Source organism: Caretta caretta, chromosome 10 (genome assembly GCF_965140235.1).
Source record: "Caretta caretta isolate rCarCar2 chromosome 10, rCarCar1.hap1, whole genome shotgun sequence".
Classification (NCBI taxonomy): Eukaryota; Metazoa; Chordata; order Testudines; family Cheloniidae; genus Caretta; species Caretta caretta.
Genome location: NC_134215.1, coordinates 14,798,493 through 14,812,838, shown reverse-complemented (window position 1 = coordinate 14,812,838; position 14,346 = coordinate 14,798,493). Strand labels below are relative to the sequence as shown.

General features: G+C 40.5%; 1 long non-coding RNA gene across 1 annotated transcript in view; it reads left to right on the top strand.

Annotated features, from left to right (window-relative positions):
* The window catches only part of LOC142073451 (uncharacterized), a 251,403-nt gene that overhangs the window by 77,608 nt on the left and 159,449 nt on the right, over window positions 1–14,346 (top strand). The window contains exon 2 of the long non-coding RNA XR_012670356.1: window positions 11,458–11,546. This is a non-coding gene — a long non-coding RNA (uncharacterized LOC142073451). The remainder of the gene's footprint in view (window positions 1–11,457; window positions 11,547–14,346) is intronic.

Here is a 14,346-nt window from a genome sequence, read left to right as displayed (position 1 = left end):
AGATGTATTGGAGCATAAGCTTTCATGGGTGAATACCCACTTCGTCAGGTGCATGTAGTGGAAATTTCCAGAGGCAGGTATAAATACGCAAGCAAGAATCAGGCTAGGGATAACGAGGTTAGTTCAGTCAGGGAGGATGAGGCCCGCTTCTAGCAGCTGAGGTGTGAACACCAAGGGAGGAGAAACTGCTTTTGTAGTTGGCGAGCCAGTCACAGTTCATTTGCAAATTTGACACCATCAAGATCAAATCCGCACAGACACACCCCTGGAACCCCGACCTGGGATATTCTATCTACTACCTAAGATCCATAAAACCTGGAAATCCTGGGCGCCCCATCATCTCAGGCATTGGCACCCTGACAGCAGGATTGTCTGGCTATGTAGACTCCCTCCTCAGGCCCTACGCTACCAGCACTCCCAGCTACCTTCGAGACACCACTGACTTCCCGAGGAAACTACAATCCATCGGTGATCTTCCTTGATAACACCATCCTGGCCACTATGGATGTAGAAGCCCTCTACACCAACATTCCACACAAAGATGAACTACAAGCCGTCAAGAACACTATCCCCGATAATGTCACGGCTAACCTGGTGGCTGAACTTTGTGACTTTGTCCTTACCCATAACTATTTTACATTTGGGGACAATGTATACCTTCAGATCAGCGGCACTGCTATGGGTACCCGCATGGCCCCACAGTATGCCAACATCTTTATGGCTGATTTAGAACAACGCTTCCTCAGCTCTCGTCCCCTAAAGCCCCTACTCTACTTGCGCTATATTGATGACATCTTCATCATCTGGACCCATGGAAAAGAAGCCCTTGAGGAATTCCACCATGATTTCAACAATTTCCATCCCACCATCAACCTCAGCCTGGTCCAGTCCACACAAAAGATCCACTTCCTGGACACTACAGTGCTAATAAACAATGGTCACATAAACACCACCCTATACCGGAAACCTACTGACCGCTATTCCTACCTACATGCCTCCAGCTTTCACCCTGACCACGCCACACGATCCATCGTCTACAGCCAAGCTCTGCGATACAATCGCATTTGCTCCAACCCCTCAGACAGAGACAAACACCTACAAGATCTCTATCAAGCATTCTTACAACTACAATACCCACCTGCAGAAGTGAAGAAACAGATTGATAGAGCCAGAAGAGTTCCCAGAAGTCACCTACTACAGGACAGGCCTAACAAAGAAAATAACAGAACGCCACTAGCCGTCACCTTCAGCCCCCAACTAAAACCCCTCCAATGCATTATTAAGGATCTACAACCTATCCTGAAGGATGACCCAACACTCTCACAAATCTTGGGAGATAGGCCAGTACTTGCCTACAGACAGCCCCCCAACCTGAAGCAAATACTCACCAACAACCACATACCACACAACAGAACCACTAACCCAGGAACCTATCCTTGCAACAAAGCCCATTGCCAACTGTGCCCACATATCTATTCAAGGGGACACCATCACAGGGCCTAATAACATCAGCCACACTATCAGAGGCTCGTTCACCTGCACGTCCACCAATGTGATATATGCCATCATGTGCCAGCAATGCCCCTCTGCCATGTACATTGGTCAAACTGGACAGTCTCTACGTAAAAGAATAAATGGACACAAATCAGATGTCAAGAATTATAACATTCATAAACCAGTCGGAGAACACTTTCATCTCTCTGGTCACGCAATTACAGACATGAAGGTCGCTATCTTAAAACAAAAAAACTTCAAATCCAGACTCCAGCGAGAAACTTCTGAATTGGAATTCATTTGCAAATTGGATACTATTAATTTAGGCTTAAATAGAGACTGGGAGTGGCTAAGTCATTATGCAAGGTAGCCTATTTCCCCTTGTTTTTTCCTACCCCCCCCCCCCCCGACGTTCTGGTTAAAATTGGATTTATGCTGGAAATGGCCCACCTTGATTATCATACACATTGTAAGGAGAGTGGTCAGTTTGGATGAGCTATTACCAGCAGGAGAGTGAGTTTGTGTGTGTGTGTTTTGGGGGAGGAGGGGTGAGAAAACCTGGATTTGTGCTGGAAATGGCCCACCTTGATTTTCATACACATTGTAGGGAGAGTGGTCACTTTGGATAAGCTATTACCAGCAGGAGAGTGAGTTTGTGTGTGTGTTTTTTGGGAAAAGAAAAAAAGGGGGGGGGGCTGAGAAAACCTGGATTTGTGCTGGAAATGGCCCAACTTGATTATCAGACACATTGTAAGGAGAGTGATCACTTTAGATAAGCTATTACCAGCAGGAGAGTGGGGTGGGAGAAGGTATTGTTTCATGGTCTCTGTGTATATAATGTCTTCTGCAGTTTCCACAGTATGCATCCGATGAAGTGAGCTGTAGCTCACAAAAGCTCATGCTCAAATAAATTGGTTAGTCTCGAAGGTGCCACAAGTACTCCTTTTCTTTTTGCGAATACAGACTAACATGGCTGTTACTCTGAAACCATCAGCTCAGGATTAAACAAAGACTGTGAATGTCTAGCCAACGACAAAAGCAGTTTCTCCTCCCTGGGTGTTCACACCTCAACTACTAGAAGAGGGCCTCATCCTCTCTGATTGAACTAACCTTGTTTTCCCTAGCCTGATTCTTGCTTGCGTATTTATACCTGCCTCTGGGAATTTCCACTACATGCATCCGACGAAGTGGGTATTCACCCACGAAAGCTTATGCTCCAATACATCTGTTAGTCTATAAGGTGCCACAGGACTCTTTGCCACTTAGCAGTGGGTTACACTTAAGAACATAACATAAGAACGGCCATCTTGGGTCAGACCAAAGGTCCATCCAGCCCAGTATCCTGTCCTCTGACAGTGGCCAATGCCAGGTGCCCAAGAGGGAATGAACAGAACAGGTAATCACCAAGTGATTCATCCTCGGTCGCCCATTCTCAGCTCCTGCGCACCCAAATTCAAGGGTTCCAAAGCCTGTACTGGAGCATAGGGGATTGTTCTCCTCCTCCCCCCGGCCCTCGGTGTCCAAATCACAGTTTAGCCCAAAGTGGTTATACCTACATTTAAAACAAACAAACACTGAGAACACAGCACAGAAACAGGCAGTAAAATAAACGAAGAAGAGCCAATATTTTACCATGGTGCTCAGTCTTGGTTCATGTCTTTCTAAATCTTTGTACGCTCTTCCTGGAGTTTATTAAGCAGATGAGAATGCTGATTTGATAACAAAGAAGTTGAACATTTTCCATTTGTGTTACACATGCGGTTTGGCTGGAAATTGCAAAGGAGTGTCTTTACCCTCTGTTTTCTGATCTTTGTGTATGGGTAAAGGTCAGGAAAGGCTAGAATTTTTCTACCTCCAAGAAACAGATCTTTAATATTTGTTAATTTCCTTATCTTGTGAGTCAGATAAAAATAATATTGATGTGCCATTGTTACTTTTATGTATTTTATCTAATCTAATTTAGCTCAGGTACTTCTAGACTGCTCTTCACTGAAGTATCTAATCAGCATCTTATGCCTTGAGGAGAACCTATAACCCTTCTCCACTTAAATACATTTATTTTTTGACTCCAGTAGTGAAGGCAGAAACTCTCAGCAAACCGAACAGGGTCCAGTCATTCTTTGCCTGCAGAGACCCCCCCCCCCATAATTCTGATGTTTTTGACAGCACATAATCGTCAAGTTGTTCCAGACACGTTTCCAAGATTAGATGAAAAACTAGTGTATTATTTTGGTATGTAATTCTGTTGTTCCCTAACCTTCTCCTCTACCACCCCCCGGCAACTATCGGGTCTTCTCATCTGATCTCATTTGGTCAGCAACGAAGTTGTTAACCTTACCAAATAAATTTTTAATTCTTTCCTCTAAAGTGAACATGGAGAATATTAGTTGTTTAGCTGTTGACACATTTTCTTGTAGCACTTCTGGTTTCTGTGTCTGTTTTTCTCAAGCTTACTCCTGTGTCTCTGTCTCTGGTAGTATTAACCTAGCTTTAAAGAAATCAGGCTTTTCTTGTTTGTTTCTTTGCTGGGCTATTTTTAATTAGCTTTTGGCTGCTTCATTATTAGTGCCTTAGAGGCACTTGGTATCTTACCTATTTAATTCAATCTATTCTGTGGTATTTTGCGCTTTTGTCTGTTTCCCCCTTCATAATTCTTTATCATTTTAACAGCTAGTTAAAATTTTTCAAAATTTTTGAGGGGAAAAAAAAGGGGGGGGTGGAAAATGTATAATGAATCTTTTTTGCAGGCCCCTCCCCTGACTCTGTAACCTACTTTGGAATTTGTAGCATTTTAAAAAAAATTTTGAATTTCAAAAAGGGGGAATTTTTTCCATATGTAAAAAAACAAAACAAAATCATGAAAATGTCCCTCCCCCCTTTTTATAATCCATTCTACTTACTATAGTTAACACACATTTCAACACAATTTTTAGATCTATGAAGGGAATGGGCACATTGATAATCTGACCCATGAGACAACAAAATAGTCTTTCAGGAACTGTCTGCTTGTTTTAGGTGAAAACATTCTCTGCTTCCCTGATCTTAGCTGACAACCCCTTCAGTGCAATTGGATCAGAATATCTTTCAAAGGATCAGATTGTGAACCCCTCACACCAGCGTCACTCACCCAGGTAATCCCATTGAAGCCAAATGAACTACTAATGTGAGTAATGTGTTCATAATCTGGCCCATGATAAATAGGAGCTTTCCCTTTAAAAGGGCAAAGGAGTAAACTTGCACACTGAGGTCCTAATCCTACATCTGCTTCATATGGAACAGTTATAGCATGGAGTTCTCTGACTCATTCTAGAAATGGATGATGCAAATCCATGTTCTGGGGATAGAGTTAATCTCTGCTTCAGTCAGATGGGTGCTTAATATGTGCCAGGTCTGATTGATTTACATCTTTCAATTTCCCCAGTCTAGAGCACTGGAGCTGTTGCAGAAATGGCTGTGTCAATTTAACAAGTGCTAAACCTACAGTAATTTTGTGCATCAGCATTTTTGACTTGACAATAAAATGGCAACACTTATGCAAACTGCTAGTACATGGAGCCTTTAGTGCCACCATAAAACCAGCATTGTAGGAGAATAGCTGTAAGCTGAGAATGGATGAGTAGGTTCAAAGTTATTATGCTGGACCTCCAAACATTGTCAGTGTGGGAAATCAGAACAAAATCCCAAATGTTATCCTTCTATTCTGAGATCTGCTGATGTATGACAAAGGACCATGTTATAACTTTGTTGTAAATTTGCTGCTGTGGTGTAATTTGTCATAGAATGCTTTTCTCCTGGGTTAGTGCCTTTAGTTCTCTATTCAAAGCTCCCAGTAGTGGTATTTAGCTGCAGTTAAGTGTCCTCATACAAGGCAATTTTCTTCAAGCCTGCATCATTTCTTCTTTTTGCCTGTAGATACCTCTTTGTCAAAGATATGCTACAGTCAGAAGAGCCCAAAGGTTAAATAAATAAATTAAAAAAAACAAACCTGTTTGGGGTATGTGTGTGTGTGTGTGGTCACTACACTAAAAGAATATGTAAAAATTGCAGGGATATTTCTTCATGTGCAGGTTATTTAAAACTACAGGCAAGCTAACGTAGAAGAACTCAATTCCTATCAGATATGCCAGTTGCTTATTGGCGCACCAAGCTAATAGGTGTTGCCATGATTTTGTATCACCTTTGAACCTATACGAATTTCAGAGTGACACAATGGCCATTGGAGAGGCACTATCTAGCATGGGGACATTATTCCTCTAACTCCCACACATAAACCCAGTCCAGATAGCTTTGAAATCAATAGAAAAACCTCAGTGAGAATTGCATCACGCCCTTCAAGAAGTGGGACTTCAGAAAATGAATATATTCCAAGAGAGCACTTAGCAGGTTAGAGATATGCCGGAGAGTAAAATGCCTGTAATCTTCCAAAGTACTGAACAAGACAGTGTATAATCCCTGTGTGCTGAAAGCCATGTCAGAGTTTAGATTATGCTATGTGAGACCACTTCATTTTTTCTCTTTCTCTGAGAAATGTCCCGTTCTCCTGTGAAACATGTATAGAGTCCATCAAATACAAATAATAAAGTAATGCTGAAAGCATACAAAATCAAAACCATCAGACATTAAATGTTCATGTCGGAGCTTGGCTTGATCTACTGTAGCGCAAAACTTCGCACCATCCAGTTCTGCTAATTTGATGTGTAGTTATAAAGCAGTGATCAAGTCAAGCTGAGGTTTGGAATCCTCTCCCACTTGTGTGTTATACATTTGGAGTTAGCTGGACCTCTGAGGGTCTATCTACACAGGGATAAAAAACCCACAGCTGGCCAGGGTCATCTGACTCAGGCTTGTGGGGCTTGGGCTCCGGGGCTGAAAACTTGCTGAGTAAACCTTTCACCTGCATGAAGAGGGGGGTTTCCAGAGCTCAGGCTTCAGCTGGAGCCCAAATGTCTACACAGTGATTATATATATATATATATATATATATATATATATATATATATATATTTAAAGCTCCACAGCCTGAGCCCCATGACCCAGAGTCAGCTGACCCAGATCAGCCAGGCCATGTTGCAGGTCTTTCAACCCTGTGTCGACATACCCTGAATGGTGAGTAACATTCTAGACTTTTCTTCTGGCTTCTGCACTTATAAACTTGAGAATTCATCTCACTATTTATTGATAGTTGGTATCGTGGGCAAGATTTTGAAAATTTGGAGTGCTCAGGGTTTTTTTTTAACTGAAGTTGGCCACAGCTTCTGATTTTGCACTTGCACTCCTTCCATGCCCCCTTCTTGCTCCTGTGGGGAGGTAAGTTACTGCAGCCTTTGAAGGAGTGCAGCTTGCTTCTTGGGAATGGCTAACAATACTGGTCAATATGGGTGGGCAAGGGGAGATGGAGTCATGCTTCAGGTCAAGCTTATATCTTCTTTTGAGGCTTACCATCTTCAGTTACAACTGACGTGGAGTTTGCAAGCATTGTTAGACCAGCATGACATGAAGCAAAAGGTGTCTCAGGGCAAAACTCTGCTTACAAATACAACAGCAACAATATTGTTATATCACAAACCAATGTGTTGTTTTTGTGACGAAGACAAAAGGAGGAAGTGCTTTGGACATGTCCTGCTATAGTACAAATAATGAGAGATGATCCTGAAACAAAGTCTTGTAGGCAAAAAACTCCCCATCCCCGAATGCTGGGATTTCCATATCTGGCCCATCTGGATGTGCTTAGGCCTGTATCTAGGATGAACTGAGCTATGGACTCCTTAATATCTGAGATTCCATGGGCATAGGTATAAGAGCCACAATTCCCACTAGCGTCTGGGAGGCCAAATAAAGCAAGTTAGCTGGTAAATGACCAAACAGTATCAAAATGATGAGCGCTGCCTAACAAAACATACTTGGATCATTTACTTACCAGGCAAGGTGAAGAGCAATTTAGATTAAAGGGAAATGTTGGCATAAAAACAAATGGGTATGAGCTGGCCATGAACAAATTGAAGCTGGAAATTAGAAGAAGGTTCTAATCATTGGAGGAGTCAGGTTTTGGAGCAACCCCCCATTAGAAGTTGTGGGGGCAAACAACTTAATTAGTGTTGAGAGAGCTTGACAAATTTAGGAGTGTGATTGTCTGACAGGATTGCTGTGATGGTAGGAGGCAGGACTCAGCAGCTGAGGGACTCGCTTCCAGATTGTCTTATATTCCTAACAGCTCATGCTTCAGGGTTTCAGCCAGCCACCTGCAAGGATCAGGAAGGGATTTTCCCTCCCTGCACCATATGGGGTATGGAATAATCATCTTCCTCTGAAGCATTAAGGATTGTCATGGCAGGAGATGGGACATTGGACAGGGTCGGCCAGGGCTCTGAGGTAGCACTGAGTACTTGTGTGACTGGTTCTTGTTCTGATCTGTAGACCATTAGTTACCATGTTTCTTAACCTGGTTTTGCTTGTCACTATTTTACTAACCTCACCAAGGAAGTCTTTGCTACTAAAATCTCTTGGCTGCAGAGTGATTTTTAATTATATTCAATTAAATGTCTCTTGCTTAAAAAGAAAAAAAATCAAGATTTTTTTTTTTAATTTCATTGATGGGGGGAAATACAAATGTCATCTAAAATTATTCTGAATTGGGCTCTTGTGGGACATTCATATCATTCAGAGGAGCTATCTGGGTGATGGGGCATATTGTTTGACAATAATAGCACTGTTGGGTGGGGTTTTTTTGTTTTGTTTTGGCAATTTTCATTGCTGAAATTCCTGTCACATACTGAACCTCCTACGGGAAGCTAAAATGCCAGTACAAAATTAAACATTAAAAGTTTCAGGGCTTGGGGAGACCCTACAAATTGTAGCCCTTGTGGAGAAAAAGTGTGGGTGGGTGTGGAGAGAGAGTCAGGAGGCTACCTTATTCTGTTTTCTCTCCACTCATACTTTTCAGCCTACCAGTACAACCTAATTACGATAAAACTTTTATTCTTCTGTACAAAAATAATTGCCAGAGACTTATCACTGAGAATTTGAAGCAACACAAATTATCTTCAGCCTCCCTAAAGTCTTTGATGTACTGTTTGTTTGGAATTTGTGCTTGCTAGAGGGATGTGATGCTGTGGATATCATAGATGAATTCCCTGCTGTGGAATAACTACCAGCTGTTTCTTTGAGAACTTTAAAACCCAGTGATTCACTGCAGAGTCAACAAAAGCCATCAATATGCTCATTATCCAAACCAGGAACCAAATAATATAGAAGACAGTGGACTCTTGATTATAAAAACAATGAGGACAGTTCTCAGCAAAAGGGAGGAAAAAGCAAGTATTTATTTGCTAGAAATTATCTTTAAAAAGTACATTTGTAAATTAAAATGACACCTTTTTAGGAAGTTTAGCAGGTGCTATCAATCTTGTATCCCATAATGAACTGTTTATGTGACAGGCAGACCACTTTTCCTCTTCTCACTTTTCATGTATTTTTAGTAGTACTGTAATTGAAACAAAAGTCAGTTTCTCCAAGCCAATAGTCAGCTCTGATTTTAATGATGTGGGCTCTTCTATTGCCTGTCAAGTATCATCAGATAAGAGCACCTGGCTACCACCAGCAAGATGTCATTAGGACTAGCAATTTGGGTGTGAGTGTGTGGTGATTTCTGCTGGGTAAAAAAATTTAATTTGGGTGTCTGTCATGATCTTACTGTGAGCATAGAGAACATGATCAGCAAACACTGGCTGGTTAGCAAACTGCTTATGAAAATCAATGGCAGATATGACAGGTGAATCTTTGAAAAGAACCTTTATTTCTGATTTCTGGGGGTTTTGTTCCATTAAATTATACTTGAAAAACATTTCTAGGTTCTGGTGGCTCCCTCCCCTTTTAATTTAAATTTGAAAAGCTTTACCATTCTGTTGGACAAGGACTGGTTCCAAGTCTTTTCAGGCAACAGACTAAATGCTGACTTTAAAAATGCTCAGTGTTAAGCAATACAGCTGCTTATTCTTTAGCTAGATTAGACATTAATTGCTAATGCTCAGTGAGTCAATATTTTCATGCACTGTATATCATATTTCATGATCTTTGTATATTCCTTGTTATGATGATGCTCAAAATACCTAATCAGCCATAGCCACTAACCTGCCTGCAGTTTATACTAAGAGTGTTGTAATGATTGATAGTAGTTTGTATATGTTTCAAGAGTTGTTAGTTATTTATTATAGACCTAAAATGATACTTTAAAAAAGTACTGCAGAAAAACAAATGTTTTAGCAGGATGATCTTGTCAGCAGATGTCGATCAAGCAGAGAAAGTGTAGGTTCTGTTGATCCATTAATGCTGGTCGCTTGTTTTCTTGCCCAGAAACAGGAAAGGTGAGAGTGGCTCTTCGGTGATTATCTTGGTTGGGAGCTGAGCAGTCCTGAGGGAAGAGCTGTAGGAGTGGCCAAGACTAAAGAGATCGTTTGAGCTGAACTTTATATTATTGTTTTCTCTGTTCATAAAGCCAAACAGTTGGAAGGGTATGAACTTGGACAATACATAATATGTGGATTTTGACAGCTGGGCATATTGGGAAAGCATCCTGCTCTCAGATCTATTTATGAAATCTCTTCTCCCACCCCCTCCGAATTTGGGTCATAATATCATTCTCCACAACATAAAGTTTCCTGTCTTTGTCAAGCATTCAGTTATTTGAGACCTGAAACAAGATGCAGTTGCGTAACAGGCTTCCTGATATTTAATGAGTGAGTTCTTTCAGTTACACCACTACAAGCCTAGAAACTAACGTGGAATCAGGCCCATTTCATCTAAATCTATACAGAACTTGATGTAAAGTTTACTTCTACAAAACGATGCCTTCATATTTCGCAGCAGTGTTTGGCTTTCTTGACTCGAAAGCATTTTCAAAACATACAATGACAAATTAGCATGAAGAACTGGTTTATTTTAAGGACAAAATAGAGACCAGATTAGGGGGGAAAATCACAAGTTTTCCTCCATTTTGCTGCATTCCTAATTTGTAAAGTTAGCCGGAGAATAATAGACTGTTTAATTCTGTTTTGAGTCCTCAGGCTGGCAGTTTGATAAGACAAGCTGCTATTACTGTTGATTTGTTTTACAGTTTTTCAAGACCTAACTGAAACTGTTCCAATCGGTGTAACAAAGTGTTTCCCCGTATATAGATTGTGAGAGCGTCTACTGAACTTCTTTGTAAAGGAATTAACATACTGTATAATCCATGGATGGTGCATGTATCCAGTCAAAGCATTGCGCATATTTAATTCTTTTCATCCATGGGTTGAATAGTCAATCATTTTTCGTGGGGTAAGAAATCTAAATTTTTAGTGTCAGAATAAAAAATGCCCTTTTCTTGAATAAGTCTGATATCGAAGAGAGATGATGAACTCTGAATGTTGTTGTTGTACTTAGAGGCCCAAATGAAGATCAGGGCCACAATCTGCTAGACGCTGTACAAATACATCATTAGACACAATCTCTGCCCTGAAGAGCTTTCAGTCCAGACAACAATATTGTTACATGAGTAACACCTGATACCAAGATCAAACAATGTGAGACCATGGGTGTGATCCAGCAGGTTTCCCATTGACCTACAGGAGTTGGATCAAGGTCCGAATGCCGGGAATATGAACACAGTATGAGATGTCACCTATGATTTGAGGAACACATTGACCCTTTCCCTCACTTTTCTCTTTCACTGTGATGGTGCACAGCTAAAAAGTAGATTATAAAAGCAGCCCCACCCCCTCAAAGTTCCATGACATTGTGTAAAGCAGGGAAATATGGAAGAAGCAGTAAAATCTTTGGAGTAGGGGCCATCTTTTAGTTCTGTGTTTGTACAGTGCCTGGCACAGTGGGGTGCAGGTCCATGTCCAGGACTCATAGACATTTCCACAATTCTAGTAATAATAATAATTTTCTAACCCTGTTGACTTTCATTTGTTTAATTTCTTTTAGGATGGAAACTTGAGGAGCAAACATTAGAGTCAGATATTCTGCTAGAGGTTATCATGAGGATAACCCATTCGACACTGCACTTGGTCAAGGTAAGAACTAAAAAATATAAGATCTATTCTTGGGCAGTGTATTTGCTGGCTGTAGGAGAATTAGAAGACAGAGCTCTGGTCTTTCATCTTCAGACCATCCAGCTAAAGCTTTAAGAAAAGCTATTTTCACTGGTGTTCCAAGTTAATTATCTTGTGGGAACTTTACAAGTTTTGGTGTAATTTGGGTCTGGTTATTATATGACTGGTGGTTTCAGACTGAGTGAGGGGAATCAAGAGTGGGAGAGAGCAGAAAAACATTTAATTGGCTGAGTAAGAAGGAGGCCAATAGGTAAACAGATTCATACACTAACACCATCTTAACATTCACAAATATCATCAGTAAAAATGAGGCAAATTCTTTTCCAAGGCAGCATTTGAGCAATGGAGGTCAAATTGTGCTGCAGAGGTTATGGAAGAATTAATTTTCTTTCCTCAGTAGAACCAGGTTAATATTCATTTTCCCAGAAACCTTTACAGTATGGTAGGATTTTTCCAAAGTGAAAAGAAGATATTGGTATTCTGCTCTGAGGAGCTCCCAGGTCAAAAACAGACAAACACATAAAGGGTGTTGGACGGGTACAATATATAAATGGTCAAAGTGGCAACTAGCCCTGCTTTGGTAACACAGTTACGTTAACCTGTTTTTGCTTTAAAATAATAGGGTTTATAAACGCTGCCCAATTACCCCTCAAAATTGGCATTTTCAGTCCTCAAACATCCTTATCATAAATTAGTGTACTAAAATTGAAACTATTGGAGGCCATTCATTCAGGGCTCCAAAAGCATAAATTTGGTGCACATGTCTAATTATTTTCATCCTCAACTAGAGTGTATGGAATGTGCCAGTGCATGGATCTCCAACACTGAGTAATTCCGTATAAAAAAACGAGACTGCCCATATGGGTGAGCAGATGAACTGCTGATAAACACTGTGAAATGGAGCAGATGCAGGAGTCACACCAAGGATTCTTTAGTTCGAATATTTACTCCCCAGGAGGAGACAGAATTAACTTGAATTCTACATCTCCGAAACTGCATAGGTATGAAATGCAATGATAGCATTATGAAACTGAGTCACCAGGGTTGCTGCTATGGAAGGAGCTGGATATTGCTTTAAGAACATACTGACAGAACGTAAAGTAATACAGGTTAGAACAATAGCAAAGGGAGTGTTGGGTTGCTATCCTGGGTAACTTCATTTAAATGATAATGGGGTAGAATATTACTGTGCCAGTGTTCTATTATACTACCTTTATTGCTGTTTGTCAAATAATTGATGCAGATTGAATAATTTCATCCAATGGAGGTTAAAGCCAGAGAATGACAGTTGCTTATTATAGCCCGATGGAGTCACTGCATTCAGACTGGGTGATGTGCACTACGACTAAACCAATTAGAAGCTTGGTTCTCTATAAAATCACAGGCATTTGAAATCTTTTTATGAATGATCTAATTCATTGGTAATGTCTCTCTCAGGGCCCAGTCCTGCAGACATTTATGTACAAATAGCTAGTGAAACTGCACATACGAGTAAAGATGTTCACAGGCATAAGTGTTTACAAGAGCAGACCTTCGACGGATAGCCCTAATTAGGTCCAGCATCTTTAATTCTTTTGAACAATATCCTTATTTAACACCATTCATCATAGTAAAGCTTTTTAGTGATTCTCTGCTCTCCGACTCTATGGGTCAGATCCAAAGTCCAATGGAATCTTTCCATAGATTTCAACGTGTTTTGGATCAAGCCCTCTGTGTCCATAGACAAGACTCTTTCAACATGCTAGTTCAGAGCCATCTGTTTGGCAGGGGCTCTTTGCTGGGAGAAGTCTCGTAGAGAGTCTTTACTTAATATGGAGATGAACACAATGGGCTGATACCTCTTAGGAAATTCACAATAATACAATTTATTTCTTCATATCCCACAACTGACTTGCTTAGATTAGCTCTCATACCAAACTGTGATTTTTTCCATTACGTATGTCACTTTTTGCTAAATGCTCATGTCCTTTTCTATGTTCATGTTTACATGGGGGTAATACATAAATTCCCCTCCATTTCCAAAGAATACATTTGATCTAATGCAAGATACTTTTATCTGTTAAAGTGGGACCTAAATTCTTCAGCAAGACACTCTGGTTTCCAAGGCACTCTGGTGACAGACTGGAAATTCTGCAACAGCTTCATTTAAATTAAAAAGGGGAGGGTTTTTTTTTTAATTTACTGATGACTCCCAACTCCATTATGCTGTAGAAATTGTGAGGAGAAAAGGGAAGATTTTTGGCAGTTGCCTTGGTGGAACAGTTTGCAATTATCTTCGAGAACTTATAGAGGATGGGTGAGAACCCAGAGCACTGAAGAAGGGCAAATATAGTACCTATCTCTGACAAGGGGAACGAAGAAGAACCCAAGAATTTATAGATTAGTCAGCCTAACTTCAATACTTTGAAAAATATTGGAATAAATGATTAAACAATCAATTTTTAAGCACCTAGAAGATAATTGGGTTATAAGGAAGAGCCAGCATGGATTTCTCAAGAACAAATCATGCAAAACCAACTTAATTTCCTTCTTTGACGGGGTTATTGGCCTAGTGGATGAGGGAAACAAGCTATATCACGTCTACTGGATTTTTAGTAAGACTTTTGAAACAGTCCCACATGACCTTCTCATATGCAAACTAAGGGAATGCAGTCTAGGTGAAATTACTATAGGATGGGTGTACAACTGATTGAAAGACCATACTAGAAGAGTAGTTATAAAGGGTTCACTGTCAAAGAAGGAGGGCATATTTAGTGGAGTC